General features: G+C 40.6%; 1 protein-coding gene and 1 pseudogene across 2 annotated transcripts in view; one reads left to right on the top strand and one right to left on the bottom strand.

Moving 5' to 3' along the window:
* The window catches only part of LOC141278109 (uncharacterized), a 56,762-nt gene that overhangs the window by 20,525 nt on the left and 9,914 nt on the right, over positions 1–26,323 (bottom strand). The gene's annotated exons all lie outside the window — the stretch shown is intronic.
* On the top strand, positions 25,392–26,291 carry LOC101330425 (large ribosomal subunit protein eL30 pseudogene; annotated as a pseudogene).

The following is a 26,323-nucleotide window of genomic DNA, read 5'->3' as shown; positions in this document are numbered from 1 at the left end:
AGGACTTAACAGACATTCTCCGGTAGGCAGATAAGCTTCCCATCACCACCACACAAACGTCTGCAAGTACAGAGAGAAATGGCAAAGGCCTCTGCATCTGGAGGCCCTGGTTCCACACACTGGCTCAGCCACAAGCATGTGACTGAGAGCCACATGACTTAGCCTCCCCATCTGGACAGTGAAGGTCCACCAGCTTCACGCGTCTGCCATTAGGGGGTTTTCCTTCTTGAGGCCATCCTCTCAAGAACGTTTCCCCTGTATTTCTTCTTAGACAAAGCAATGTGAGTAAGAGTTCAAGCCTGGAATGGAAACAAACCTGACTTCAAACACTGGCTCTGCCCACTTACTTGCTATGCGTCCTTGGGAAGGGTCTTTATTTGTGAAATGGATCTTCTAATAATAGTAACCGCCTCATAGGGTTGTTGGGAGAGCTGGCATGAGTTTAATATTAATATCTACGTCAGATGTTGTGCAGATGACATGAGACCATACACATAGACTTGCTTAGTTCTGTACTGGACCCATCAAAAGCAGCCAATAAGCATGAACAAATACCAATAACAGCCTTGAAAGGCAACTTTCCTTTTAGAGTGTCCTTAAGGCACAGTCAGCCAGGTGTGTTGAATTAAAAATACACAAACAAACAAAACTTTTAGGCAAAAGTAAGAAAGTCTTGATACAAAGTATTTGCGGAATAGTGGTGCGTATTCACATTTCTTAAACTATCTTGAAACAATTTTACATCCCTCTCCTAAAGCTTACTGGTTCATACCACTGACCCTTACCAGTGGGATTATTCAGCCCTGCGTTCCAGGGTGAAATGGCTTCTGCACAGCCTTCGAAAAACATCGCTCTATGTGATAGTGTCCCAGATCTAAGCCTTTCCAAGCTGATTCGCCTCTGGTCAACGAATGTTTAGCTGCCAGGCTCTCCGGCTTTTACTCTATATCTTTATCTCACTGTGTAGTTTCTTTAAAAGCAGCCTTCTCTTTGTATTACTCCCCTGCGCTGTTACCTGCACATGGGCGGAGTCATATTTGCATGTTTTGGCCTCAGTTGTATAACACCTGTCAATCGGTTATAACAGCACTGTAGGTAGATTAAACTCATATTAATATCGTGATTACTTTTTTTTTTTTTTTTTTTCGGTACGCGGGCCTCTCACTGTTGTGGCCTCTCCCGTTGCGGAGCACAGGCTCCGGACGCGCAGGCTCAGCGGCCATGGCTCACGGGCCCAGCCGCTCCGTGGCATGTGGGATCTTCCCGGACCGGGGCACGAACCCGTGTCCCCTGCATCGGCAGGCGGACTCTCAACCACTGCGCCACCAGGGAAGCCCTCGTGATTACTTTTGATCCCTCTGAATTTAAGACAATTTGTAAATCTACATGTGTATATATATTATTTTTCCAGTCACAAAATCATAAGTAATCATTAAAAATTCAAACATTACAGCGTTAAAAATGATTCATGACACTTATTAAAGATGGTAAGACAGACTTTTTTCAAGGGGTGGGGAGGGGCTTCATAGAGGGAGAGACTCCACTCCAACGAGAACGAGTGGGAATTCACATGCAAGGAACAGGCTGGGGTGGCAGTGGACAAAAAATTACTAAGAGGAAACATCGACGGTAAGGAATTCTTACTAGACCCAACAGAATTCTTGCTGAAGGCAGGCCAGAATGGTAAAATGTGGAGGGTGGGGAATGAGGAATTTGATCAGATACCAAGGGTGGGGTATTTTCTCTAAACTGATTTAGCAGTGTTCAGGCTCAAACTGGATTCCTCGAGGACAGAGAGCGAAACCCAAGATCAAGCTTAGGAGTCCAATTCAAGTTAAGCCAGGGAGAGCCCCTGTCAGTAAAATAAATATCCTAAAGTGATAATTTCCTAAAACCCCACCTGGGGACAAAGTCTTTACATTAGGATAAAGTAAAGACTTTGTAAATTACAAAGATTTACATTAGGATAAAGATTAAGCTGTTATAACAAAGGGAATAAATGACTTTAAAAACACATTTAGGCTTCCCTGGAGGAGGGGGGCAGGGAAAGGATGAATAGGTGGGGCACGGGGCATTTTTAGGGAAATGAAACTACTCTGTGTGATATCATAATGGTAGATACTTGTCATTTTACATCTGTCAAAACTTATAGAGTCTACAACACAAAGAGCGAACCCTAATGAATATTATGAACTTTAGTTAATAATAATCATCCCCTGCAACAAATATACTACATTAATGCGTGATGTTGATAATAGGAGAAACTGAGAGGGGGGTTGGGGGGATGATGAGTACAGACTTTCTGTTCAATTTTTCTGTAAACCTAAAACTGCTCAAGAAAGTAAAGTCTTTTTAAAAATGTTAAGGTGAGAATTCCACCTGTTAGGGAAATTTCCAGCTGTTAGGGAAATTCTACTCCATATGGTCATTTAAGGACCCAGGTTCCTTCCAAGTCATTGCTCTGCCATCCCCATGATATTGTCATAGTTAGAGATAGGCCACCATCAAGTCCACGTTCCAGTTGGTGGAAAGGAAGAAGAGAAAGTAGAGTGCAAGACCCTACACCCACCCACTACTCAAAGCCATATTCTATTGTGAGACTGTAGTCACTTGACCACACCTCACTGCGAAGAAAGCTGGGAAATGTCTACACAGATGCCCAGGCAAAAGTTAAAAGCAGATTATGGTGAACATCCAGCCACAAACACACACACACACACACACACACAAATATTCATATTTTATATTTTCATTATGTATTAGATACATAAAACTGTACGTTATAACTGTTTTCATTTACAAGTATAGGACAACACCACAGCACACACTATTTTGCAACTTGCTTTTTCAAATTTATAATTTATCTTGGGCATATTTACATGCTTTTCAGCTGTCTAATTCTCTAAGACAGCTGAATATGATTCTATTTACAGATTTGTCAAAATGGTTTTAAACTTTCATGATCTTTAGTTCATTCCAAATTTTTTTTTCCTATTTCACTTCTCCAGACTGGTCCACATCTTTTAATTGCATGTTTTCATAATCATAATGGCCTGTACTTCTCCTTCATTTGGGATTAAATAATATTTGATTAAATATAATTTGAATAATTTGTCATGTTTTAGATGTTGTGGGGTTTGGGGTTTTTTTTTGTAATTTTAAATTAAATGTGTAACCAAATCATGAATTATGTGACTTGTTTGATATCTGTGTTCTCTTCTGACATATAAAATTTGTGGGAGTCCTCCATCAAAGCTGGACCACAAAGACAACCCAACCTATGTGCAGACTCCACGTGGACCCTCTGTGTCACCCCTGAGAGACTCAGGGACAAAGGGAACCCATACAAACAGGCTAAGAAGGGAATTATCGAATCCCAGGTCCAACAGTTTTGGTGATGGAGAAGTGGCTTCCTGGAAGAGGCAGAACAGTAGTGGCCAGGCTGGATGGAAAGACAGAAACGCATCTGCAGTGCAGTAATGAAAGTTCTTCCCCTAGACATTTGCCCATGTTTGGGACAAGAAGAGGGGAACAAGGATCCCTACTGTCCAACTTCTTAATGAGGCTCATCAGTAAGTGTATCAGTAGTTATATCAGCTTGCTTTTCCTTAATTTCTCAATCTTATACTACCCTTACTTTTTAAATCTCTTTATACACAGACACTATGTGAAGTTTTAAAATACCTAGGTATTTACTAACCAATCTTAAAATTCTTTTCTTTTACTTGGAGCATATACTCTATAATGTAATAAGTTACTAATAAATTTGGAAAAAAAAAAAAAAGCTGGACTACAGCTGTCCTGTTCACTAATGTATCCCCAGAACCCAGCCTCACACCTACTATGGAGTAGATACTCAATAAATATGTCAATTGCATGTTGAGTGTATGAATGACTAAATATCAAAACTGCCACAGACTTCGCAGTGTATTTCTAGAATAATTCCTAAAGCAAAGTTTCTTCATCAAATTCATGAACATCTTGTATTTTTATAGATATTGCCTTGCAGAGAATACGTACCAGTTTAGTTTTTAAGACTTCTTTACAACAAAAATATGTTAGACCAAAGGGAGGAGTTATTTTAAAATTCAATTCATTACATCGCTATAATTGTGAGGAGATAAGAAACGTTATTTTGGTTTTGGGGAGGGAAATTTCTCAAAGATAAAATAGAACCCCCTTTAAATGAGAGATTTAGGTCTATTGGACTTTGTAAAATTTTCAAACATTATTTGGTCTTTGATACAGTTCAGATATGTATTGTCTTGTGTATATGGTGTGCTGTCGCACTTGATCAGATTTTTCCTCAAAAAACTGAGATTAAATAGTAAATGTTTAAAACTGTTTGTTGAGGACTTCCCTGGCAGTCCAGTGGTTAAGACTCTGCCCTTCCACTACAGGGGGCTCAGGTTCGATCCCTGGTCGGGAGGGGAGACCCTGCATGCCAGCAGGGCGTGGCCAAGTAAATTAATAAATAAATAAAACTGTTTACTGAAATGTAATACAGAAAAATGCACACACAGTAAGTCTTTTGTTCAATGGATTTTCACAAACTGAAATCACTCATGTAACAAGCACAGGATCAAGAAACTGACACTCTCAGCACCCCAGAAGCCCATGGAATAACAGTTTTAATCTATACAGGTATTTGTCCCAATTGTGTAAGCAAATTGATACTACTACATGTTGTAGTAATAGTAGTAATGTGCATTTTGTGTGAATATATTTAAAATACATTTGTACGTACCCACATATATTATTGCACAGGGGTTCACACCAAAGTTTTCTCCTGATTTTCTTTCATCCTTACACTCTGTATTTTAAAGACAGGTCACTGGCGATAAATAGAAGATCCCTCACGTCATGCATGGTTAAAATTAAAATCACCGATTACCCTGCACATTCCTGGACGTTTCCAGATAGCCCTGAGAGCCAGCCACGCACGTTGTGGAAACAGCTGAGGACGCTGTATGACAGGCAGTGACGCAGGAGGATTCAGGCTCAGGGGCTATTATTAGAGTGAGCAAGTGCTAGGTGTGTAAACAGACTGTTAAATAATCTCTTTGGAGGAGGAAGGAGAAAAGAAAAGGGAATCCGAGTCCCTGGCGCTTTATCTCTCCAAACTGTACTAGTCACAATCCAAATGTAGCGTCAGCCTGTGTCCGGGTAGCCCTGGTTCTTGGACTTTGTGCGTCTGCGGAATTCCCATGCGCTGAGCCAAGCTCCATGGGTCTCTGTGTCCCTCTGAGTGAATTCAAGGTCACGGCTCTTCACAAAGTGCTCACAAGGAAGAAAGGAAGACATGCGTGTGACTGTCAAGGAAAGTTCCAGAGACTTCAAAAAAAGCACATACCTCTCTTTTTCTCAGCTCTTCTGTCCCATTTTACTTTGACTTCAAATGTGATGGCTATTTTCTTAGGCTTTTAAAAGGGCTGGAAATGACACCGTATTTTATGATTTTGTTTGGGTGATAATTATTTTTCATTTGAAGGTCCAAGTATGAAAGACAATGTTCTGTCAGCAGGATAAATGGAATCAAAAGCAGAGGATAATACAGTTCTCCAGTGAAAACAAAAACAGCCACATAACAACAACATTTAGAAAAAGTATCTGTCCTGAATTTACCAAATAATTACACACAAATTTGATTTTCATCTGGTAGACCTCACCAATATTCAGAATATCCCAGTAAATTAGAGAAATTGTCTCTTGAATAAAATTCAATAGAATATTATATTGAATGCAATTCAATATAGGTTTGAAGTATAACACTTAAAGAAGATAATCAACTTTCTGTGTGACAAGCATTTTTGCAAATTTTTCTCATTGAATCCTTATGATAGTGCAATGAATTAGTTACTATTATTGATGTCATTTTATAATTGAGGACTCTGAGTCTCAAAGAGGTTCAGTGACTTATATACCTGGCAGGGGATAGAGGGAGACCAGAACTCAGGTCGGTTTGAGCCCAAAGTTTGTTCTCCTAAATATTATGTTCAGCAAAACGACTACATATTCTTTCAGCTTAATTATTCTACAGTCTTCGGCCCTAAATGTGAATGGTAATGTGAAACCAGGTCAAAGACAAAAGTTGTGGATTTACAAGCCGCTAGTCCCAGCACTTGCAGTGAGTACTGCTATGTAGCAGGTGCCAAAAGTACTTCATGGATGTTCCCATTTAATCCTGACTCAGTCAGTTTCCAGACAGGCTTACAAAAGAAGCTTCCCCAAGGTCAGGTGGGTAAGGGATGCGACAGTGGGAGTTCAAATAGGGTCTGGCAGTCCAGACTCCACTGCTTCCCAAAATGGATTTTTATGCTGATGAAGTGCATCAGAAAATTAGCACTCTAACATTTGTGCCTTTGTTATAAGTGTAATTGAAATCAAGCAGCACCCTGAGGGGTCCTCCCTGATACAAAAGCCTTACCTCGTCCCCGTTTCTAGTTTGTAGGAAAAGGCTTCAGGCTCCTAGACCTTCCCTGAGTTCCAAAGGGCAGATGTGGATCAAACAGTTTCTAATCAGAGAAGGGAGAGAATGCACAAACAAAGGAAAAGCAGTGAAGAAACAATAGTGCAGTGAGAAAACAGAGTCCTAGTTCCTCCTCAAGGAATATACATAACAATATACCTTTGAGTTCTTCTACAGGAACTAAGGCTCCCCCCCACCCCAGCCAAGCTGGAGGATGGTAACTTCAGGCTGAGCACAAGATTCTTGGAGCACAAACCTCACCGTCAACCAATCAGAAGAAAGTCACCCTGTAGCCCTCCGCCCAAAGTTTGGCTATAAAAACTCTTCCCCGAAAACCACTGGGGACTCTGGATTTTGGGGGCCTGAGCTTCCTGTCCTCCTTACTTGACCCTTGCTATACTAACCTTTCTCTGCTCCAGCTCCGACATTTCAGTTTGTTTGGCCTCACTGTGGGCACAGGAACTTGGGTTTGACGACAGTCATAATGATTCTGGAAGAGGCACTGTTTTATGCAGTCAGGGGCATGGCTGCCCCTGTTATTTGTGGGCCAGGGCGTGAGTAAAATGGTAGCCCACATGCCATATGACTAAATATTTGACTATACACCAAGCTAGCACATTGTTAAGCAGGCATTCAATCTGTATGCTTAGATGAACAGACCTTTGTGATGACCTAGAAGGCGAGACTTCCATCTCAGAGGTGTCTCTGACTCCTTGGCATTAGAGGCCAAGGGTGGCTGCACAGGGACCTCGCTGGCCCTCCTCTTCCCACACAGTGAAGGCTCTTGTGCTTCTAGAGGATCAGGGCTCTGCACTAAGCATCGCCCACCAGGGTCCTGGCTGCACAATCTGATGCTGGGGAAAGAGACCCCAAATGAAGTCAGGACAGACCCTGTAAATCAACCTGGGGTCCCGAGCACTTTGGCGCATAATCTAGAAGGAGAAGGCATGGGTGTTGGGCAGACGCATCTCTTTGGCCCCATCTCCTCACCTAGAGGTTACACCTGGAGAAGAGCAGAGCAAGGTCCCCCATGCATAGGGCCCCTCCTTCTGGGGCTTATGGGCAGGAGGTTTTGCCTGTGGTCCTCAGAGCCACTTTCAGAGAAGCAACAGCCGACACTGCCTTTTAAAATGAATTCCAGTCTTTTAACCTTGCCTAGGTTCTAAAACATTAAAAGTCATCCAGGGAATTCCCTGGTGGTCCAGTAGTTAGGACTCCACCCTTCCACTGCAGGGGGGCTGGGTTCAATCCCTGGTCTGGGTGCTGAAGCCACACAGCATGGCCAAAATTTTTAAAAATTAAAAAAAAAAAAAGATCATCCAGTACAGAAATCCCAGCAGTAGTTCTTATTTATTTGTTTATCTATTTATGTAGAAGTATAGTTGGTTTACAATATTGTATTTGTTTCAGGTATACAGCAAAGTGATTCAGTTACATACATTTTTTTTCAAATTCTTTTCCATTATAGGTTATTACCAGATGCTGAATATCGTTTCCAGTGCTCTACAGTAAATCCTTGTTTATCTATTTTATGTGTAAGTGCTGGAGAGCAGTGGTTTTAAAACATGCTCCTGGGACCAGGAACCCATCTAAAAACGCTAGTCCCTTCTTCTGACTTTACACATGAATGCTGTACATCTTCAGAGAACTTCATTTTAAAATAAGAATGAGTTCTGCTTTTAGTAAACGATTAAATTACTGAAATTTACTATGCGTAGGCAGTAGAGCAATACTTATACTGGGTTGGAAATACTTGGGTCTGAATCCTCTTTCTGACATTCACAACCATGTATATTTGGGCCTCAATTGGCTCATCTATAAATAGGCTATACTAATAACATGTCCCTCACAAAGCTGATATGATTCAAAGGAGAAAATGTGTACAGAGGGTGTAATAAACTGTCCGACACATAGTAAGCACTGAGTAAATGATAGCTCGGCTAATATTACCAGCAAGGAAAATTAACATATTGCTAGGGTTTCCCAGAGACAGTCCTCAGTTATCCACCAGGAGCTTGCCCTGCTACGAAATGCATGGCCATGATGCAGAGGCTCTCACTGCAAACCCATACTCGCACATGATTAAAATTTCCACAATTTTCCAGAAGGTTACCATGTTATCAGGTCATGATCAACAGAGTTCTGAGTTCATTGTGATTTTTAATGTTGGGTCATCTGCCTTTTAAATATAAAATACTTCGGTGTAGCTGCCTCAGAACGCGTGTAGCAGTTGTGCATTGTTTGGTTAACTCCAGAGTAAGCAGTAATGTAAATCTGCATCAGCTCTTCTGGGCCTGTAATTTTGCAGTAACTAGACCTTAAGACATGAATGCATTATGGCTCAAAGGAATTATCCTTATAATTCTTTCTGAGATGTTTCTGCAGTTTTGAGTAACATTTTCACTGAAAGTGAGACTTAGGTGGGCTTTTTTTTTTAATAAATATATTTGTTTATTTATTTTTATTTTTGGCCGTCGTGCGTCTTTGTTGCTACGCACGGGCTTTCTCTAGTTGTGGCGAGCAGGGGCTACTCTTCATTGCAGTGTGTAGGTTTCTCATTGCGGTGGCTTCTCTTGTTGCAGAGCACGGGCTCTAGGCACGCAGGCTCAGTAGTTGTGGCTCGAAGGCTCTAGAGCGCAGGCTCAGTAGTTGTGGCACACGGGCTTAGTTGCTCCGTGGCATGTGGGATCTTCCCCGACCAGGGCTCGAACTTGCGTGGGCAGGCAGATTCTTAACCACTGCAGCATCAGGGAAGTCCCTTAGGTGGGCTTTGATGGCTTTTGTTCCACTAAAGTGGACCAAGGTCACATGAGTTTTAAAACATGACCATATAGTATTCAAGACTACTCCTCGGGATCTTGGTTGTTTTTTATGGAAAGTCTGATAATTTTTTAAAACAATTAACAAATCTTAGAGCACAGAATGTAAGAACTGTGCAGTAATTGTCCTCTAAATTTGGTACTAATCATATCCTTGCAAATACTATATTTAATTCTCGGCTTTGTATCTAAAAGGGGATGGAAAACTTGGAGAGAGTTTAAAGGAAAACCATAAAAATGATTAAAGGTTTGGGAAACAAGACCCATGAGGAAAGGCTAATGAGACGTTATTTATTCTGTCTGCAGCCACAAAAGTGAGTCCAAACTTGAGAAAAAACTTTCAACTTAAGGATAGCTATTGTCTCTAAGCTACCATATATGTTAACGCAAGTTCGTGTGCTCGACACACAGTGAGGCCAAACAAACTGAAAGGTCAGAGTTTGGAGCAGAGAAAGGATTAGTACAAGGTCATACAAGTAGACAGGTGGCTCATGGCCTAAAAGCCCCTAACTCCCCGAAGGGTTTTGGCAAAGCACTTTTAAAAGCCAGGTAACATAGCACAGGGAGATCAGCTCGGTGCTTTGTGACCACCTAGAGGGGTGGGAAGGAGGGAGACGCAAGAGGGAAGAGATATGGGGATATATGTATATGTAGAGCTGATTCACTTTGATATACAGCAGAAGCTAACACACAATTGTAAAGCAATTATAGTCCAATAAAGATGTTCAAAACAAAACAAAACAAACAAACAAACAAAAATCCCCAAACCCACCAAGCATAGAGCCTGACGCTCCATAAAGGTTGGTTGAACTGAATTGAAAGAACTGTGGATGTCTTTTGCCACAGACTGCAGGGGACAGTGGGGGTGGGTGTAGGGGAGACAGCCCCTACTGAGCCCCGAGCCATGGCATTGAGCTCATGGGGGGCCACAGGGTGCTGTGGTCTTAGAAGCCATAATAGATCAAGCCAGCACTGTTCTGACTTCATAGTGAATCTGAATTCAAATGAAATAAAGTTTCTAAATAGATTCATTCTAATCCAATTTATTTCACTTTGGTACATTTCGAACTCAATTTGTTATATACAACTCACTCCATGGCAAGGAAATTCTTTATAACTCTTATTGCCCATATAAGATTTCTATCTCTGTAGATAATATAAGAAAAAAACCCCAAAGATTGAGCATAAGATTTTCATAAATATTGGAGACAGTTTATCATTAAACTGACCAAAAGAGAACCCTTGTGAGCAATATATGAATAAATCATTAACAATTAAAAAAAAAAAAAGCCAGGTAAGTGGGGGCCAGGGGAATGGGGGTGGGGTGGGTCGAAGGGGATGTGATCAGCTTGTGCACCATTCTCTGACTGGCTGATGGTGAGGTGGGGGGGTGGGGGTGTCACAGGGGTTAACATCATCAGTCCTTAGGCTCCAGGAGGCCTGGGGGTTGTGTGCTCATGGTCATCAAGAAGTTAACATCTACCATTTGTTGGAGAGGGTTTTTTTTTACATCTGCAAAACAACTCAAGTAATGTGCATCAAATACTATTATCTAGGTATTTCAGAGAGGATCTAAAGCAGAAGATATGGGGGAAAGCCTGTCCCAGGAAGGCTCCCATGGGGTACTGCTCGGTTACATATAGAAAGAATTTAAGGTAAGTATAAAATATCCTCACAATGGAGTACTTTACCCAAAAAGCCATAGAAGACCGCTATGCAAAGGATTGTTCCAAATAGGGTAGATATTCAGCTGCCAGATAGGAGAGTTTTGACCTAATGATAAGAAATGTATACAATGTCCTTTTGAAATTTCTATCAGTTTCACGATTCTAGGATTATTTCTTTCTGTAAGTGAACAGTTAATGTTAAATTAGCTGGTGAAATCCCAACCTCAAAGTTAAGTCAAAGATCTCCATCAGATCCTAATAATCTGGATGAGTAATAAACCTTGTGGTAACCCAGGAAATGGGATTCAGTAATGATCTTGACAATACTGATGGAGACGAGAATCCACTTCTGTTGATGTTTAGACCAATTCATTAATTATTAGAAGATTTAATCTCCCCTATTGCAACCTTGCTTCATTAAAAACTCTAGTAAATTTGGGGGAAGTCATAGGGAATTGTGCTTATTGTATAGGTTTAATTGTGATGGCCAGAAACTCAAAGGCACATGGCAATTTTAATAAGAACAATTGTTAAAGATCAGAATGTCATAAGCCAACATGTACCTTTATCTGTAGTGTTGTTTACTTGATGTTTATTCTCATGGTGTGTGTTCTCAACAACTGTGTAGACTCATTAAGGTTCAGATGATGAGCTGTGTATACATGCCCAAGAGTGCTCACTGCATGAGTGAGAGTAAAGAACTACGTATACCGGGCATTTGCTTGGTATTAGGAAGGTTTATTTTCTTTCTTTTTTTTAAATTTTTTTTCAGCTGTGCCGCCCACATGTGGGATCTTAGCTCCCCGACCAGGGATTGAACCCACAGCCCCTACATTGGAAGGGCAGAGTCTTAACCCCTGGACCACCAGGGCAGTCCCAGGAAGGTTTAAAATGAAAGTCTGTGAGACACATCTTCTGGCCTCACAAAAACTACATATACTAAAGAAACACATGTTCCATTTGCTAGTAGGACCGTGCCGTTTATTATATAGAATAATTTTTAAAAACAAAACTTGTTTATTGATACACCAGAAATTTAGGGGAGCAACAATATCAAGAAAAGAAATTTCAAGATTTGTTTTTAAATACTGCTTTCCAGCAACATAAGTATATCCACCAAATTTGATTAATCTAAATATAATAATGAAGAAACATGTTAGAGGAATCCAAAAGGTGGGACATTGTTCAAGATTCTTGGGGAAGAAAAGTCACTGATGTAGAATTTTGTTTTTCAAGGCAGGGAAATTGCTCTAAATTTAGAACTAAAGAAGAATAACCAAGTGCAATCTTGGTTGGAACCCAGATTAGGAAAACAGAAAACCCAGCTATGAGATGTTTTTTGGAACAACAGAGGAAATTCAAATATGGACTGTACGTTAAATGGTATTATATAACTAATGTTAATTTTCTTAAGTATGATCATTATACTGGGATAGGTTATAGAAAAGATATCCTTCTCAGCGCTTCCGGTGCAGGGGGAGCAGGTTTGACCCCTGATTGGGGAACTAAGATCCCACATGCTGCTCGGCTCGGCCAAAAAAAAAAAAAAAAGGCAAAAAGAGTAAAATTAGAAAAGATATCCTTATTCTTAAACAATTCTCCCTTTCTCTCTTTCCTTCCACATGTGTGTATGTGTGTATATATATGAATAGCAAAGAATTTAATCAAGTCAAAATATTTCAGATATATATTTGTATGAATATGTGTATAGATAGATAAATAGGTGAGACAAATGTGATAAAATATTAAAAAGTGGTGAATTTAGGTAAAGAATATATGTCTTCATTGTACTATCCTTTCAACTTTTCTATAGCTTTTTTGTTGTTGCTGTTGGTTTATTTGTTTTCAAAATAAAAATTGCGGGGGAGGCATGGAAGTGTTTCAAAATAGTGCAGTTAACAAACCCCAATATATAGTTAAGCACCAATATAGTTTCAATATTTGACATAAAAACGGAAGTGAACTTTTTGTGTCATTATTTTCTTGTAGACTCTCTTATTCTCAATTTAATAATTGCCTTTCAAGAAGTATTTGCTTTAAGTACAAAATTTTCCAAAGCTAAGAAATTAAGTGCTACAGAAATTAAATGCAAAAAAAGTACTAAATCATTTTGCAATATATATAGATAGATATGTCAAGTCATTATGTGGGATACCTTAAATTTATACAGAGCTCTGTGTCAATTACATCTCAATAAAACTGGGGGAAAATAAGTTCTATAAAAGTTAAAATGTAGAGCCATTTTCTCATGATTCACAATTCTTTTTATTCTTGAATTTTCAGAAATCCCATCTGTGTTTGCCCGTGTGATCATACCCAACAGTGAAAAGGTGAATAAAGTTTCAGGGTGTAATTATAAAAATGCTTTGAGTTCCTATTCTTTAAGATGTCAGACTATAGACCACAGCTTATAATTTTCTTAATAACCTTAATAGCGCATAAGATTTGTTTAAGCAGATTGTCCATTGAGTTGATCTCATTAATCCAAACTGTCAAATTTTAAAATATTTTTATGTTCTGATTTTGTCAAGTATAACTAATTGATGAAACTGTACCAAATTAAATGCACTTTGCCAGCATTAGCCTTTTTATTAAATTGGTCTAGCACAGTCCTCCCTATGTGCATTTGTGGAGATTAGTTGCAACTTGCATATTTTATATCTAGATTAGGGGATCCTTCTGGAATGCTACAGACTTGTTTCGCTTTGTTGATTCAATAATTTGTTGCAAGTCTTGCAAAAAAAGGATTCAGCTGGATCATAAAAGCTACACCCAGTAAATGCTTCAGAAACACATGCCGGACGGAGCAATTTTGTTTTCTGCTCAGCAGTTGCCTGAGTCACCAGATGACTTGTTGGATCTTGAGAGCCTGCTTAAGTAGAACAGCCTTGAGGCATGAATCAGAGCAACTGTTTGCAGTGTGCTTATTTCACATCGAGTTCAATAAATGGACCGTGGATTTTTTTTCCTTGAAATATTCACATCACTAGATTTCTTCTGAAGCATTTATAATTGAAACACCATTCAAATTCTTTTGTGTTATCCTGTAGGTATTAAACAATTTGGCAGAGTCAGAGGTTGCTAAAATATTTCAGGGAGCATGCAACCCATTCTTTCAGTGAGATACCAAACGTTCTGCAATGGCATGGGAATATTCCTCTGTGTTTTGTGGAAGGCAAGTTCAAAGTTCTCTGATTAATCACCAAAGAGAAACCTAGTAATTATGATGTACTTTCTTTCTTGGTGAAATCAAGGTTTGTACGATGGATACATTTGTAGCCAATTATTTATTATGTAATATGGCATAGATGGATCAGATTTGAAGAATAACAATAACAAGTTTGCACAGAAAGGTCCACTCTTGAGTATATAGGGTTTGGGAATTGCAAATCCTATATATATAATGGTTGGGCCATTTCCCCCAATGGGTCATTTTGACATTAGTGGATTAAGAACTCAGGAAAGTGTTAAAAAAAAAAAAAAAAAAAAGAACGACTCAGGAGTCACAGTAAACCTATGCTCCCAAATAGAATGCGCATCCCCTTGTTACATTTTATTCAATAGTGTCTTTACCAAAGGATCTTACACACTGTATATGAGAATGCTTAATTAAAGGCTTACTGATTATTAATTGATTGGGAGGAGAAGGTATGAGGAAGTAAAGGACAATGAAATCCCAAATAAAATGTGTTGTCTGGACAGCCAAGATGAAGATGGAGCAATATACAATCAGTCTGGTACCACTAGGAACAGCTTACGTTTCATTCAGAGTGTTTACGAGCAAGTAGAAATGGCCCTTCAAAGCTCTTCCATTCTTCCCTTCACTCTTGAGCTCTGTTCTCTGTGGAAGTAATTGGCTACTGAATTTCGGAGGCTGCAGGAAACATTCAGAAGTGACTCATCTTGTGATCCAAGTGGACTCACATGGAATGCCTCTGGAGGAAAGATTTTTTTAAATCTACCTTCTTAAAAATAGGTTGTCATCTATTTAATCATATCTTCTAAAGTGTCTTTTGAAAAACTTTGGGCTGTAATTCTAAGAGAAGGCACTGCCAGCAGCTCAGGCCCCCTGGTCCTGAGGGGTTTTCCGAGTGTCAGCCCTGAATCCTCTGCCTTGTTTCCTTGTGGAGTTCAGGAATGCTTCCTGAAAAAGATGTAAACAACCAAATAGCTCCTTCCTCACCTTCCCACCTTGTCCTCCATCCCCCATGTGGTTTTGCAGGAGACCTTTTTCTGCGTCCCAACGAGTCCCCTAGAATTACTATAACTAGCCCCAGACAATCCACGAAAATCTTCTTGAGTCACCAGACACGTTTTAAATTTTTATCATTATTTTTGAATAATACCTGTTACTTGTACTGACATCATGGATTCACAAGCCAGTATTTCATGCATCAAGGTAGTTCATCAAGTTCCCAGACTGCCCCCAGGTAGTTATTAGAATAGTGTATCTTCTTACCTATATATTATTTCATGGATACATGTACAATAACTTATTAAAACAATTTCATTTTAAAAACGATTACGATTCTAGTTTTTCAATGTTATAAGTAGTATCGATGTAAACATCCAATTTCGTGTATATTTCTATAGACTATAGTTCTCATATCCATGATAATGTTTAGTCCTTTTCCCAGGTTGTATCTGATAGTTCAAAATTTGTCAATGTACAGACTTAGATAGATTGAATTGTTTTTCTCTAACTGCATTACTTGTCACTTGCCCTTAATAAAGCTCCGCCTGCCTTATTTTCTGCCTACAAACGTAGACTTGAAATTTCCTCCCTTCATTGATTTGTTAATTCCTGCTTAGTGAGTTTACTATATCCATAAATCTCAGAGCTCGTGGTATACTTGCTTTTCCAAATTAACTATAACACTATTAAAGTTTTTAGCTAAAGAATTGAAGATGTAGATTATTTTCTATGACCTCTCTTTAACTGCTTTCCCAAACAAACTATTCTGTGATGAATCCCACAACTTTAAGGCTTTAGAGCTGAAGGTATCCTTACAGATCTTATCAAAAGCTCCTTTTTAGGGACTTCCCTGGTAGTCCAGTGGTTAAGAATCCGCCTTCCAATGCAGGGGATGCAGGTTCAATACCTGGTTGGGGAACTAAGCTCCCACAGACTGCAGGGCAACTAACCCGTGTGCTGCAACAAAGAGCCTGCACACTGCAATGAAAGACTCCACGTGCTGCAACTAAGAGCCAACGCAGCCAATAAATAAAAAAAAAAAAATTAAAGCTCCTTATCAGAGGCCCCTGGGATTCAAACAAAATATAAATTATCTCTATCCTTACCCCTTTGTCCACGCTGATTTACCACCTCAAAGAACTATTTTAAATTACTAAGACTTCATTTCCCCTTTATCTTTGCTTCAAGATGCCTAATGCCTCTTTTCCAGTTCAGAAACTGGAGAGAGTTATCTCTGAGGATGTGACTGTGTGTGTGTGTGTGTGTGTGAGTGTGTGTGTGAGATATAACAAGTTGGGTCAAGCATTGGTATATCTTAAACAATTGGAAATTCATACTTTTTTAATTAATTAATTTTATTTTATTTATCTTTGGCTGCGTTGGGTCTTCATTGCTGCACATGGGACTTCTCTAGTTGTGGTGAGCGGGGGCTACTCTTTGTTGCAGTGCACAGGCTTCTCTTTGTGGTGGCTTCTCTTGTTGCAGAGCACGGGCTCTAGGTGTGTGGGCTTCAGTAGTTGCAGCACTGAAGGCTCAGTAGTTGTGGCGCATGGGCTTAGCTGCCCCACAGCATGTGGGATCTTCCCGGACCAGGGCTCGAACCTGTGTCCCCTGCATTGGCAGGCGGATTCTTAACCACTGCGCTACCAGGGAAGCCTGGAAATTCATATTTTAAACACACACACACAGACAAAAACTATTAGGTCATGATCTTGTCACATGAGCTGGTTCCAGACTAAAAGGTCAGGTTGACAAGTTCCTCTCCATGTTTTTCTACTTCTGGGAAGCCCAGGCTAGTTTTCTTCCCTGAGTCAGAGAGGAGCTGATAAAACAAACTCACACAAAGCTATGAGTGATTCAATACTTAACTTTTTGCGGGTAATGCATTAAGGATGTATCAGAAGGCATGGCTTCATACAAATAAGGAACTGCTGATTCTGGGGATTTTGACCATCAGCCAGAAGAGCAGATATTTCCAAGTTTCAAATCAATCATTTATTCAATAAGCATTTACTGATTACCTTCCATGACTAGACACTGTACTAGCCATTGCGGATACTCAGAGGCCCTGGCATTCAAGGAGCTTGTGATATAGTACAGGAGACAGCAAAGAGACAATTATAATACATTATAATAGAATACGAGCAGGTATAAAGACACGCCCAAGATGTGGGATGCCAGGGGAAAAGAAGTACAAGAATAGAAATTGTGTTTGCCCCACATCCTTGGCACCTCTTTCTTTTTTGTAGCAGTCATAGGGTGAAGAGGGTTGATCCTAGCTCTAGGGGATGGGCCCTGAGGAGTCTAAGCCACTCAGCACCCCCATGCTTCTCAGTGGACACAGGGCTTCCCCCAGGACACTGGTTCACTCACGTACTGTAGTTCAGATCATTGATAGGTAAGGAGAGGTTTTCTGAGAACTTCTGGTAAAGAAGTGTTCACGCTTCTTCTTCTGTTAATTGAGATATAATTCACACACCGTAATATCCACCCTTTTACTTTTTTTCTTTTATTGGCTGCACCGTGCAGCATGTGGGATCTCAGTTCCCCAACCAAGGATCGAACCCGCGCTCCCTGCATTGGAAGCGTGGAGTCTTAACCACTGGACTGCCAGGGAATTTCCCCACCCTTTCAAAGTGTACAATTCAGTGGTTTCAGCATACTCACAGAGTTGTGTAACCATCACTTCTATCTAATTCCAGAACATTTTCATCACCCCCAAAGAAACCTTGTACCTCTTCTCTTTTCCCTGCAGCCTCTGACAACCATGAATCCACTTTGTCTCTTTTGCCCGTTCTGGATACTTCGTGTAAGTGGAATCATCCAGCACATGGCTTTCTGTATCTGGCTTCTTTCCTTGGGCACAACATGTTCAAGACCGACAAAAACAAACAAACAAACAAACACCCCGCAAACACTCTTTCATTCATATTGCTTAAAATTTTCCCTTAGAATAGTAGGAAAAGGATTCACATGGACTCCACAAACTTGTCTTGAATCTGTTATTAATTCATTTTAAAACGGAAGATTACATTCCAGATGTTCATTTTCCTCAGTTACTATGAAAGGTTCAGACTATAATCGGAGGACTAATGCCAAGCTTTGCACTGTTGTAAAGTACTCAAGTAACAAATGAACATGCTTCTTTGTAACTTTTTGCTATACTATTACCTGGGGAGAAAGTTTGCACTAAGTCTAAACTATTGCAAGCCAAGAGAGGATTCCCTCATTCAGCTCATTTCTCCTTGAATAATTCATTTGGCAAAGTTCCTTTTACTGCAAGCCTAGATGAGAGTGTCTTATTGTGTCTTAATGAATTTTAATTGTATCTCTCCCTATCTTGATGTCAACAGTATCTTATTTATTACTATATTTTGATCACTTTTAATAATTCTTCGGACTCCAAAGCTTGAAACAATTTGTAGTTTTGTTTTTTATTCTCATTGTCTTCTCGGACGGCCAGCTCAGGGAATAAGCTGATGAGACCAATGTGTCCAAGATCATGGGCTTGGCTTGTGATGCCTTCCCTCTGGCCACAGACTGTCCCTCTGACCCTGTCCCCCACCCATATTGTGATTTGTAATAAGAAATATATATGTTGGTCTTCACCTTATTTCTGACATGGAGTTCCCAAAGCCCTTGGAATTTCCTAAAGGATAGAGTGATAAAGATGTCTTTTGTTATTCATAACAAGCCCCTTTCCGACACACCTGAGTTTATGTTAATAAGTGACTTTTGGGGAACTTCCCTGGCAGTCCAGTGGTTAAAACTCCCTGCTTCCACTGCAGGGGGCACTGGTTCCATCCCTGGTGGGGGAACTAAGATCCCCGCATGCCACACGGCATGACCAAAAAAAAAAAAAAAAAAGATGATTTTTGGAAAGCCCTAAGGATGGGGGCTGGTTGCCAGGGGAACAAATCAGGATTAAATCAAATTAGTGGATTGGAACTTTCAATCCCACCCACCAACTTCCAGGGAGGGGAGAGGGGCTGGAGGTTAAATCAGTCACAAGTGACCAGAGTTCTAGTCCAGCATGGCTATGTAATGAAGCCTCCATAAATACCCAATAAGAAAGGTTTGGAGAGCTTCCAGGCTGGGGACACATGGAAGTACTGGGAAGCTGGTGCACTGGAGAAGGTGTCCTTGCTGTCTTCCTCAGACCTTGCCTTATGCATCTCTTCCATCTAGAATAAACCAGTAATCGACTAAGTACACTGTATTCCTGAGTTCTGTGAGCCACTCTAGGAAATGAATTGATAGCTAATTTAATTAGCTGGTCAGTCAGAAGCACAAGTGACAACCTGCACTTTCAATTGGCCCCGGAAGGGGGAGGACAGGGGCATTCTTGCGGTACTGAGCCTTTAGCCTGTGGGATCTGATGCTGTCTCCAGGTAAATAGTGTCAGAATTGAGTTAACTTGTAGGACGCCCAGCTGGTGTTGCAGAATGGCTTGATGTGTAGAAAACCCACACATCTGGGGTCAGAAGTGAAGTAGTGTTGTAGTGGAGCACTGAGGATAGAGAAGACACACAGGAGTGGGTTTTTTCCTTTAGACTCCTTAACCCCCATCTCTAAAATGCACCTGTGTAGTCATCCGGCTGAAGCGCTGGGTTAGCTGAGGGGATGAAGTGCAACTAACTGAATTCTCCAGTCCAAACACTTGCCCTTCAGACAAAGGGCCATTAGCCTTTAATTGGCTGAGGATGGCAATCAGTAATGTTCTAAGGCTCAGTTTCTCTCCTTATAAAAATATGATGATTAATATGAATAATTATGAAGACTATGCACCACCACATAAAAGCAAAAGCCATGAAATTATTTGTGCCTTATGAGTACAACCATTTAAGAATGCCTGCAGTTTAATAGCCCAAGAATGAAAGGGAAAACCAAAAAGGAAAAACAATTATTTTTTACAGAGGTAAAAATTTTACAAAATTTTATTTATAAATAAAATAATTATTTTATTTACGAACAAATGTTTATTTAAATGAACAGATGTTCAAAACCCCTCTAGACTTCACTCCCACTTTCCCTTTATGTCCAAATAGAATGGCTTAATTATACATCCCCATATTTTCCTAGGATTTTTTTTAAACCCCCAGCATAGATGCAGGGGGAGGAGACTTCAGTCTCTTGTCTGTTTCCACTTGCCCACGTGCCTGGGGCTGAAGTCCATTCTCAGCACAGCTCCCTAAGCAGAGACCAGCCTCTTCTCCTTCAAGGCACAATCACTATTAACTAAAGGCTATTCACTCATTCTTATCTTGCTGACTCTTTGAAGAAAAAGAGGGGGTGACAGAATAGCACAGAACACAAAACAGCTTGAAACTGGATGTTACATCCATTTTCACCCCACCATACGTAACTTCCCCAGAAATTTTTCTCTTCCGTCTCTGACCAGATCAAATGACCCTATAAATATACTCTCACCCAAGCTCTTCCTAACATTTAAGGCAGTTTTAATTCTGCATTCATGTGTGTGGTTACTTGGATTAATAACTGTCTCTCCCACTGTATTATAAGCTCTATAAGGGCGGGGTCCATTTTTGGTTTTGTTCAGCATTGTATTCCCAGCACCTAGTATAGCACCTGGCCTGTGGTAAACATTCAGTAAATATTTGCTGGGACTTCCCTGGTGGCGCAGTGGTTAAGAACCCACCTGCCCATGCAGGAACACGGGTTCGAGCCCTGGTCTGGGAAGATCCCACGTGCCGCGGAGCAACTAAGCCCATGAGCCACAACTACCGAGCCCGCATGCCACAACTACTGAAGCTCGTGTGCCTAGAGCCCATGCTCGGCAACAAGAGAAGCCACCGCAATGAGAAGCCCACACACCACAACGAAGAGTAGCCCCTGCTCGCCACAACTAGAGAAAGCCCGCTTGCGGCAACGGAGACCCAACACAGCCATAAATAAATAAATAAATAAATAAATAAATTTTTAAAAACTAAAAAAAAATATTTGCTGAGTAAATGAGTAATGATTGTTAACATTTATTGAGCACATGAGATTTTATAGGCATTGTGCTTATGTGCTATTTATGGGTCAGACATTGCTCTTAGTGCTTTCTGTCTAATGTCTCATTTAATACTCATAAAAACTTGTGATATATATATTGTTATTATATCTGTTACACTAATGAGCAAAAAAACTGAGGCACAGAGAGGTTACGTGATTGCCCAAAGGCCACACAGCTTCTAAGTGGAGGAATTGGGATTCAAGCAGTCTGTGTCCTGAGCCCATGATCCTAACCTGTATACAAGCTATGTATTTAAATGGATGAATCAGTGAATAGAGAGGCAGATTCAATGAACTTTTTATCCTGTAAAAAATTTATTGTCCATCTATTTTTCTAGGCATTTGGAATAAGGTACAGATGAAACAATTCACTTCTCTCATGTAGCTTATATTAGTGTGTGTGTGCACATGTGTGTGCTTGCACATGAGATAAACAATCAACAAATGAATATATACTATGTCAGGTGGTGATAAGTGCTATGACAAAAAATAAAGCAAAAGAGGGAAATGGAGAATAAAGACAAGTTTCTGCCAGCGTGGTCAGGGAAGGCTTTTTTAGAAGTGCTATTTCCAACAGCTGAGGATTGAAGTCAAAGAGAAGTTATAGAGATGATTGAGAAATAAATAATTCCATTAAAAAGACCTGAGCAGATAAAATTCAAAGCAGGTATTTATTAAAGCTTCGTACAAGCCCAGGGCTGGAGAAAGCAGCAAAATATCGTGGGAGGTCATTTTACACAGCATAGTGGTGGTGGTTTTAAATTCCAGGGTAATGGAGATAAGTCAGCCCTGAAGTATCCCTGCTCTGTCTTTGGCTGGTTTGCTGGGGTGCCGCCTGCTGCATGGTCCTGGCAGGCTCCAGGGGAGAGGCAGCACCACCCAAAATATACAACATCACCATCTAAATGCACCTCTGATTCATTGAACCAAATAAAAATCGAATATAATCTTCTATGCATCCACAGATCAGCCCATGTACTTGCTTTCCTGGGACTTTGCAAGGGAAATGTGTTTTTTTAAACGTCTGGGGCTGAGGTCGACTGAAGGATCCATGCATGTCGCTCAGATGTTTTGTTGATGCCCAGGTGGTAGGTTGAGCACTTAGACCACCTGACTCAATGTTGTCTAAGAGGACAGTCTTGAGAACATGACACCTAATTGGAACTTTTGTTACTAAATCTTTGTGAGAAAATGCATTGAGAGACATCCACAGAGCACAGTGTTGGTGAAAATGATTAGATGTTTTGATTCCTAAAGCAAAGGAGTTCTTTTTTAAGAAAAAAAAAATCAAGTAGGTGTTGAGTGGCCTCTACTATCACTAGAGTTTCTAAACAAGGCTGAAATTCACCCACTGGTGCTTTGGATCTTTTTACTATAATCACTTCTCTCCATGCCTGGCCTTTTTTTGCTTTCCCTTCCTCCCTTCCTTCCTTCCTTCCTTCCTCCCTCCCTCCCTCCCTCTTCTTTCTTCTTTCTTCTTCCTTCCTTCCTTCCTTCCTTCCTTCTTTCTTTCTTTCTTTCTTTCTTTCTTTCTTTCTTTCCTTTCTTTCTTTCTTTCTTTCTTTCTTTCTTTCTTTCTTTCCTTCTTTCTTTCCTTCCTTCCTTCTTTCTTTCTTTCTTTCCTTCCTTCCTTCCTTCCTTTCCTTCCTCTCTCTCTCTCTTTCTTTTCTTTTCTTTTCTAATTCATTCAGTAGAGGTACACAAACCAGCAAAGCCACATCCAGGACAGCTGGTTAACTGATACACCTTGAGGTTTTTGAAAACAAAAGAGCTGAACATTTCCTTTGTGCCAAAGGAGAGGAAGTAGAGGTTGGCTAAGATGCTGCACTTTATTAAGAAGCCCATTTAGTCAGAATGATTTCCTGACTGAGGAGGTAAATTACCCGTTCAGTCCTTCCTCTACTGATCTGCCCAAAGGCCAATAAAATATAGATTCTATCTCAGAAAACTGAGACGTAAATAAAAGTTTGTTAAACTAACATTTCATTAGCAATGCAGCAGAAATGTCCATAACCACTACATCTGAGAAGGCATCATCATCTGTTTCCCTGTCTTTGAGGTGATACTCCTCACAACTCTTGTGAAGTTTAGATAAACCCCCAGATGTTGCTGTTGGTATTATTGAAGGTTAGTTCTTCTTCTTTCTTTTAAAATCCTACCCATTCTTCCAGGTTCTTTTTATTTTTTATTGTTTTGGTCCTGCAGTTTGCGGGATCTTAGTTTCCTGACCAGGGATAGAACCTGGGGCCCCGGCAGTGAAAGCCTGGAATCCTAACCACTAGGCCACAAGGGAATCCCCAATGAAAGAGTTTTGTTTTTGTTTTTAAATTTAGTTTCCATACATTACCATGCGGTTTCTTTTTATTTTTAATAAATTTTTATTTATTTTATTTATTTATTTTTGGTTGCATTGGGTCTTCATTGCTGTGCATGGGCCTCTCACCTCGGTGGTCTCTCTTGTTGTGGAGCACGGGTCCAGGCGTGCAGGCTTCAGTAGTTGTGGCATGAGGGCTCAGCAGTTGTGGTGCACAGGCTCAGCAGTTGTGGCACACAGGCCCAGTTGCTCCACAGCATGTGGGATCCTCCCGGACCAGGGCTCGAACCCATGTCCCCTTCCCTGTCAGGTGGACTCCCAGCCACTGTGCCACCAGGGAAGCCCCCCAGTGAAAGAGTTTTGAGCACCTGCTATGTGCCACATGCAATGCCTACGCCACTTACACAAAGATAAATAAGGCCCTATTCCTGGAGATGATCGTAAACTATGAGACAGAGATACACAAACACAACTAAGAACAACGCAAGTCGGTGTGCCATAGCCAGGGCCAGGCACTTTCTCAGGAACACCGTGTATCTGGAGCCTTTGTTCATGCTGTTTCCAGAACTGATTCTCTTTTCCTCTCCACCTATCCAGACTGTATTCAGCTTCCATTCCTGGGTCCACATCAAGCTTTTCTATGAAAAGTTCACTGAGTCTTCCTCCTTCCATTTTTTCCCTTTCTTTCTTAGCATTTTGTCTTCTTCACATTTCCTACATCATTTGGAGTTTTCACTGTACAAAACAGCAGTTTGTTGTAGACTGTTTTACAGAAATGTGTATCATTTTACATGCATTAGTTTTGTCTTCTTCATCAATGTGTAAGTTTCCAGAAGACCAGACGTCTCCTCTGTATTCTGTGCCAAACTTAATGCTAAAAGTACAGCTAAATATTTATTGTGGGGTTGGGTCTGCCGTTCTCATTTGGCTACCTTTGCTTCTAAAATCCTGATTGTTAAATTCTCCCATAGTTCAAGCGGGATCAATTTATTTCACAACTGTAATTTGTTTTGTCACATCTAGATTCAATGAGCTGAAGGCAATGAGTTGCCTTAAATTTCCAGGCCAGATGTGATATTTCAAATCTAATAGTGTTCTTACGTAACACCTAATACATGCTATTCGGGACATGCAGTTTTTTACTTTCTTTTTTATTAGTGTGATAAATATTAAGTGTCTCTGCTTATAGGCCAGGCATGTTTTGTTGTGAAAGAAAAGGGTGTATGTGGTCAGAAGTAAAGGAGTCACAACTAGAAACGAGCTCCACTATTGTCTTTATTTCTTTCAACCCTTATGCTTCAAAGCTCCTTTGCAATGAATTCTGGGACTGGGTTTCTCATGTCTGGCCGTTTCCTGGGTTAAACTCCTATCCCACTTTCCCCTCAGGGCCTCCTCTTCAGCTGTGACTAAACGTTCAGTATTTCATCTCCTAGATACTCATTGATGTGATCCTAAGCCAATCACTCCATTCAGTTGAACATTCTCTGAGCTCAATTCTCTCATATGAAAAAGGAATGTTATTGCACACCGTTGAATTAATAATGTAAATGAGGGACTTCCCTGGTGGTCCAGTGGTAAAGAATCTGCCTTCGAAGGCAGGAGACGCAGGTTCGATCCCTGGTTGGGGAACTAAGGTCCCAGAGGCTGCAGGGCAACTAAGCCCGGGTGACACAACCACTGAGCTCGGGCACCTCAACTTAGAGAGCCCACGGTGCCACAAACTACAGAACCCACGCACTCTGGAACACACGCGCCACAACTAGAGAGAAGCTGGTGCGCTGCAGCGAAAGATCCTGCGTGCCTCAACGAAGATCTGGCAAGCCGCAGCTAAGAACCAACGCAGCCAAAAATAAATTAAATAAATAAATAAGTAAATAATAAATCTTCCAAAAAAAAAAAAGTAATGTAAATGAGAGCTTTCTTGCTCCCCAGCCATCTTGGCAGCTCCTCGAAAAAGTCACTGGAGTTGCTCAACTCTAGGCTCCAACTCGTTATGAAAAGTGGAAAGTATGCACTGGGGTATGAGCAGACTCTGAAAATGATCAGACAAGGCAAAGTGAAACTGGTCAGCCTTGCCAGCGACTGCCCAGCCTTGAGGAAATCTGAAATAGAGTATTATGCCATGTCGGCCAACACTGGTGTCCATCACCACACTAGCAATAATATTGAATTGGGCACAGCGTGTGGAAAATACCACAGAGTACGCACACTGGCTCTCATTGATCCAGGTGATGCTGTTCTCATTAGAAGCATGCCAGAACAGACTGGTGAAAAGGAAATCATGCACAATTTTTCTTTAATAAGACTGGCCAAAGCTTTTTTTTTTTTTTTTTTAAAAAAAGAATAATAATAATAAGGTAAATGAGAGAAGCATTTTCTGGACCTTCAGGACCTGTGCAAACATCAGATGTTACCATCATCACCATCATCATCTTCATCATTGTTATTATCTCCATCACTACCTTGTTTGCAAAGTTACTTAAGAAGGGTGATGGGATGGAAGGAATCCTGGTAGATATTACTACCGCTCCCCAGCATCAGCTCCCCTCTACCCCCTGAGCACTTGGAAGAAAAGACTTTTCAGTTGCCTTTGCAATTGGTGGAGCCCCGTGACGCTCTCTGATCAATGGAGTGGGTGGAAGGGGCCAAAGTATTTAATAACTGGTGCCTGACACTTTCTCCTTCTTTTTCTTGGTAAAGTGACTCAAGAGGCCTTGTGTTCCAGAGAGACAGAGCTTCTAGCAGCTGGATCCCTAAGTGGCTGTGTGCAGCAGAACTTCCTGCCAACAATGTGGGACTTGTACTGTGAATAAGGAATTAACTTTTGTTGTATTGAGTCAC

The sequence above is a fragment of the Tursiops truncatus genome, chromosome 2 (assembly GCF_011762595.2).
Source record: "Tursiops truncatus isolate mTurTru1 chromosome 2, mTurTru1.mat.Y, whole genome shotgun sequence".
In the NCBI taxonomy this organism is placed as follows: Eukaryota; Metazoa; Chordata; class Mammalia; order Artiodactyla; family Delphinidae; genus Tursiops; species Tursiops truncatus.
Note: the sequence above shows the minus strand (reverse complement) of the source record. Positions and strands in the feature narration are given on the sequence as shown.